Source organism: Octopus bimaculoides, chromosome 17 (genome assembly GCF_001194135.2).
Source record: "Octopus bimaculoides isolate UCB-OBI-ISO-001 chromosome 17, ASM119413v2, whole genome shotgun sequence".
NCBI lineage: Eukaryota > Metazoa > Mollusca > Cephalopoda > Octopoda > Octopodidae > Octopus > Octopus bimaculoides.
Genome location: NC_068997.1, coordinates 14,937,817 through 14,944,460, shown reverse-complemented (window position 1 = coordinate 14,944,460; position 6,644 = coordinate 14,937,817). Strand labels below are relative to the sequence as shown.

The 6,644-nt window shown below is 35.7% G+C and overlaps 1 long non-coding RNA gene across 1 annotated transcript in view; it reads right to left on the bottom strand.

Annotated features, from left to right (window-relative positions):
* Positions 1–4,267: 4,267 nt before the first annotated feature.
* LOC128249684 (uncharacterized) overlaps positions 4,268–6,644 on the bottom strand; it is a 10,657-nt gene continuing 8,280 nt past the window's right edge. Inside the window, exon 3 of the long non-coding RNA XR_008265798.1 lies at positions 4,268–4,701. This is a non-coding gene — a long non-coding RNA (uncharacterized LOC128249684). The remainder of the gene's footprint in view (positions 4,702–6,644) is intronic.

The window sequence follows — 6,644 nt, the reverse complement described above, 5'->3', positions numbered from 1 at the left end:
TGTTTATCCAACTTTCAGTCGGTCTCCTCACATATTTATCTTTTTACCTGCATTCCTCTTTTTGTTATGTCGGCTGCTATTTTGTCCATGACTCCTTCTCTGTCTCCACAAATCATATATATGCCATATTTTGGATACTCGTATATATATATATATATATATATATATATATATATATAAATACGTCAGCTAAGTGGCATTTTAAATCAATGCATCATATAATCCAGTGGACAATAATACGAAAGTTAAGTGAGAGAATAACAGACGAAATCTTCATTGTCATCGTCATCATCGTCATCGTCGTCATCGTCATCATCATCATCATCATTATCATCATTCATATAATTCTTTCTCATTAGAAGCAGTTGAGTTGGTGCAAGGCTAAAATGGTAACACAGAAGCCTAAGGTTACATAGTTCAGTGCCTCACATTTCTGAGTTTTATAGTATCCAGTTCACTGATCCATGTTTCTAAAATGGTAATTCAATGATAGAACAAACTATTGATCTTCTAGTTGTGAATTTGAATTTGAATCTTTAGCAGTAATGGAGATTTCCTGCTTTATCTTCTCTTGAACGAAAACATACGTACATTCACACATACATACATACATACATACATACATATATATATATATATATATATATATATATATATATATATATATGTATATATGTATGTATGTATGTATATGTATTTATATGTATGTAAACAAATCCTACTTTGAGAAACCCTGATAAAAAAAATAAGATACTAAGGTTCTTGTGTTCAAATAAGAATCCGATTGTAAAGCGGATGGACTTAGTAATTTAGTAAGCTACTTACCATCAGAATAAACTGCTATTTTATGCTAGAACTGCTGTCAAATGTCTTATCTAGCTGTCATTAAGCCATTGGGATGGCAGAGTAGTTAACTTAAAATTCATGCACCATTTCTCTCAAAAGTAATGCATCAACAGGGTGCTATATAACCAGTTTGAACAACAGGCACCGTCAATATGACAGCTGGATTTTGACGGGTTTTGAAAGCTGAAAGATTTAAGGTTTAAAAGTTGTTACAAGCGTTATGTTATTCTACTTCATAACACGTATTATTTTGTTTATTGGGACTAGCCAAGTGGAAAATTGGAAGAAATTCTGAACAAACTGGATAGCAGAACTGAGTGTCACAGAATTCCACACAAACAGACAATATAGGCACAGGCATGGCTGTGTGGTAAAAAGTTTGCTTCCCAGCCATATGGTTCTGAGTTCAATTCCACTGCGTGGCATGGTACCTCAGGCAAGTGACTCCTATTATAGCCTCAGGCTGACCAAAGCCTTGTGAGTGGATCTGGTGGATGGAAACTGAAAGAAGCTTCTCATATGTGTGCGTTCCTTATTTCACATTGCTCCAGTCTACGCAGCTGGCAAAAAGGAGTAGTACCAGTAATTCAAAAGGGCCAGCCTTGTCACACTTTGTGCTACTCTGAATCTCCCTGAGAACTATGTTAAGGATATGCGTGTTTGTGGAGTACTCAGCCACTTGCAAGTTAATTTCAAGAGCAGGCTGTACTGTTGATCAAATTAACTGGAAGCTTCATTGTAACTGATGGAGTACTGGCATTGGACTACAACGATACTGGGGCACAACCTCAAAGGGATTAGTCAAACAAATTGATCTCAGTACTTAAGGGTCCTCTTTTTGTTATTTTATCAGTCTCTTGTGTCAAATGCTAAGTTAGAGGTATTTAAGCAATGGTAGGAGGACAAACACAAATACACACATACAACAGGCTTCCATAGTTTCTATCTATCAGATCCATCTACAGTTCAGTAGAAGATACTTGACCCTTCCCAACCACATGGTCCCAGGTTCAGTTTCATTCTGTGGCACCTTGGGCAAGTGACATCTTCTAGCCTCTGGCTGACCAAAGCCTTGAGTGGATGTAGTACACAGAAACTGAAAGAAGCCCATTGTATATGTGTGTGTGTGCGTGTGTCTGTCTGTCTATATCAGTGTTTATCCCCACCACCACTTGACAACCAGTGTTGGTGTGTTAACATCCCTGTAATCACTTTGCAGTTCAGCAAGCGAGAAGGATACAACAAGTACCACGCTTAAAAAAAATGTTCCAGTGTTGATTCACTCAACTAAAAATTCTTCAAAGCAGTGCTCCCGCATGGGCGTAGTCTAATGATTGAAGCAAATAAAAGACAGAGAATAAATCTTGATTGAGTTTCTGCAGTATACAATATTGAACAATACTTTCGGCATCCACTGGCCCATAGCTGAATTCTGTTCTCTGTATGTTCTTTGCTGTTTTGAACATAACAAATCTCTACTACTTTCATCGAAATGTATCCAACACATTTCTGTATGTTCTCAAGTGTCCTTAAAAATCATTGACTTTTAAACTAAGCACTTTATCTGCATTTTTTCCTTAGAGCTACAACCTTATAGAACTCCTCTTCTCCTCAAATACTCATTACCAACAATTAAAATTGAACATTAATTGCTCAAACCTTATCTATCTATCTATCTATCTATCTATATATATATATCTGTCTGTCTATTTATCTGCCTATCTATCTGTTTATCTATCTATCTGACTATTTATCTGTGTATCTATTTATCTATCTATCTATGTGTGTGTGTATGTATGTACGTATGTATGCACGCATGTCTTTATCTATCTATCTATCTATCTATCTATCTATCTATCTATCTATCTATCTCTCTATCTATCTATCCGTGTTTTTGTGTGTATCCTTCCAGTAGGAACTTTGAAAATCTGTGGATACCACTCTACTAAGTAACGAAGAAGAAGAAGAAGAAAAAGAAAGCAATGCAAAATTTCTAACAGAATACAACCCGATCTGACCAATATCTTCACCTTAGATCCTTAATTCAAATAACAAGTCTTTGAAATTGGTAGCATGAAGAATTGTAAAAACTTCAAATCCTTAATCAGAAAGTCACCAGTTCTGTGTAATTCAACTGTGATAGAATTAAATGATTAGTTTCTATTTCATATGTTGTTTTAACATTCGCATGCCGCTCTGCAAATATTATAGAAACGGCACAAGAATCATTGCTGTACAGTTGGACTTTCACTTATTTGATTAACCAATGCCAAGTCACTCAACTCATTACAATGACTGTGACATGAAAATGGCTGCATCAGCCTGCAGGAGATGTTTAATGATGAAATCCAAGAAATTGGCACTGCTAATAAGAGAGTAATTACCTGCAATGTCTAATCAGCTCGCCAGAATTACATGCACCCATTTATTCAATTAATTTTTCCCGTCTATTTATCTACTTACCTACTGTTAGCTTCATTTCCTTCCCCTTTGATTCAGTTCATTGGTGGGCCTGCTTCCTAATGAGAATACTTGTATTGTGTTGAGAGATATTCATCCCTTAACCACACTCCTCAACTCCTTGATCATTTCCTCTTTCTCTTTTTCTACCTGAATGATTCTATTTGAGATCTCCAAACCTTCCACCCAACTCACTGACCACCCTCTCCCTTGCTTGCTTCTTTCTTACACTCTGCTCTTCTGCCCTTTAGCAATTAGCCATTTTTCAGCTTTTCTCACCATACCATACCAAACTATAACATTCAATCTTTGCTCTGGTTCTGTGTTTACCATTCTCCCAGTCTCTAATTATTTATCATTCCGAGACAGTTGGTATATTTCAACTAGATGGAAATTCTTCAAAGGTCAGAGAGAAGTAAAGCTGGAATCAATTTATATCTAGTTTCAGGATTTGGTACATATAGGGGCGATACCATTATTGAAGAACTTTACTTTTGTTTCAGAAACTTTGGAACAATTCCACTGAGGAATTATACTCTGTAAAGCAATATTATGTTCCTTCAGTACTGTCTAGGTTTAAGCTATCTCATAGGACATAAACATTTGGCACTCAGACTTTGTGTGTAAGCATGTAAGTACACACATTAAATAATAAAGGATGTGTAACTTTATACTCACAAATACATACATAAAAACAACTCTACTTTTGTCAAAAATATTAATGCTTTTGTTGAATACTGAAACAGGTTCAGCATTTTGTTGCTGTGATTATAATTTATTCTACTGTGACATTATTTGGTGTTAATGCCTTATAGTTAGTGGTAAGTATTGGTTTTCTCCCTGTGAACTAATAATTGTGAGACAAAGGCTTGATTCCAAGTTGTATCATTTTATTTCGCTTCTTGTACCAAACAAAACTTTAGAGTCATAACCCTTAACATAAAAACAATGAAGCTAATGAGTTTAGTTGCGAGCCAATGACCCATGAAATGTTACTGGATAAAACGAAAGTTTAAAAAGTGGAAGTGATGTGCCACTGTTTTATGTAATTGACAAGATGAATGGGAAGAATTATAGGAAGATTTGCTTGGATGGAAAGTGAAACTGTTTAAAGGTCACGCAAAACTGGAACCAATGCCAAATTCCTATAAAACTCAATTTCTCACTATACATACAAGCTGTATAATGAAATGGAAATGGAAGATGTGTCTTGACTTGGATTCTGTAAGCTGTCTCATTTTATAGAGGCAAATATTTAAATATTCTGAAACCAGGAAATTTCTATATTACAATCATATTGTTTATACACATCTTAAACATCCCACAAAAAAAAAGAAATCCATCGGTGTCAAGTCTTGATGTAAATTGTTCGCCATGACTCACACTTTGCCATACCTGTAATAAAAAAACAAAAAAAACAATTACAAACGAGAATGTCAGCAATGATGTTGATGATGATGATGATGATGACGATGACGATGATGATGGTGATGATGAGGATGTCAGTAATGATAATGATGATGATGACGATGACAACGACGACGACGACGATGATGATGATAATTACGACGATGACAATGAGTTAGTATAGTTAATATCAGTAATTTCATACCACAGCAAATTGGTCCTTCTGCATTTTTGCGGCGTCACATTCCTGACAATTGCAACATCTGATTTCCCTCTTCCTGCTCTCGTTTTACCACATGTAATATCACAGAGCGTTGCAAAGAAAGATGTTATAAAACGAATGGCATCAGCCTCCTCAATGTTGTCGCTGCTGTTACCTTTGTTTTATTATTTTTTTTTTTGTTTTCCTTGTTGCAGCTGTTGCTCTTTTACCTTCGTACTAGAGCAGAAACCATCAAGGTGGTTTGGTTCATTGAACGTACCTGGTGCAGGTGTTGTTGGTGCTGTTGTTCTTTCTAACGCAACTGAGATTGTACCTGTGGAAGCAGCTGTTTTGTGGCTATATGGTTTTGAAATTAATCATTGCCTCGTTTTCTGCGGCTGCAGCTGTAGTTGTTGTAAGTGTTATTGTAAAGTTTTATTGTTGTTATATGCAAAGCTTTTCCTATTAAGAGGAACAAAGTTCTTTACACGAAGAAACAATCGTAGAAATAATAATTATTTACTGTGCAGGGTAGGGGTCACATACAGTAAGGCAGTTATCTAGCTGGCTTGAAAGACAGATATGTATTCTGAGAGTAAATGAGAGAGAAACGGCTGAATGATGGGGAAACGGAAAGAGAAGAAAACCGAGGCTGTGGATATAAAATTCAAGGGAGATAATTTATGCAATGCTAATTGTAAAGCTATTTGTATGCAACAGGTGTAACTCTGTTATGATAGCCAGCTGACATAAATTACTTGATTATACAAGAAAGCCCAGCAAAGAAAAGGAAAAATAAAACATACAGATCTTAAGTTCAATCTTTATTACTACTGCCATAGAAAGGAATCCATTAAATTATATTGATACATACCACACGCACAAACACACACATGCATGTGTATGTGTGTAAGAGTTTGCATATGTGCATCGGAAAAAGGATTATAATTTTAGAAGAAACAAATTTTTAATCCTAGTTATTATGTTTAAATGGCATTTTTTTCGAGACATCTGTTAAACAGGGAGAATATATACTGTGACAGATATAAGGTAAAATTTGTTTTAAATATCTGCATAAGCTTTCTTAAATTTACATAGAAATTAAGCGAATGAGACATAAAGAATAGATATAAACCCTTTGGTAACTAAAATAAGCTGTTGTTGATAATGTCACAAGTTCTCTTGGCAAAAAAGAGACACAATCAAAGAAAATTATATATATATAGATACACAGATACATACACACATACGCACACACATATTTATACACACACACACACACACACACACACACACATATATATATATATATATATATATAATCATCGTCATCATTGTTTAACGTCCGCTTTCCATGCTGGCATGGGTTGGACAGTTTGACTGAGGGCTGGCGAGCCAGAAGGCTGCACCAAGCTTCAGTCAGATCAGGCAAAGTTTCTACTGCTGGATGCCCTTCATAATGCCAACCACTCTGAGAGTGCAGTGGGTGCTTTTACGAGCCACCAGCACACGGGCCAGTCAGGCAGTACTGGCACCGACCATGCTCAAATGGTGCTTTTTATGTGCCACCGTCACTGGAGCCAGTCAGGCAACGCTGTATATATATATATATATATTTGATAAATAAATTCAAAAAAGGATAAAACTCTTCTACAAGAATTTTATCAAGAAGCCAGTGTGCAAAAAAATTCATAAGGGAAATTTCTATTCCCAAGAATATAATTATTCG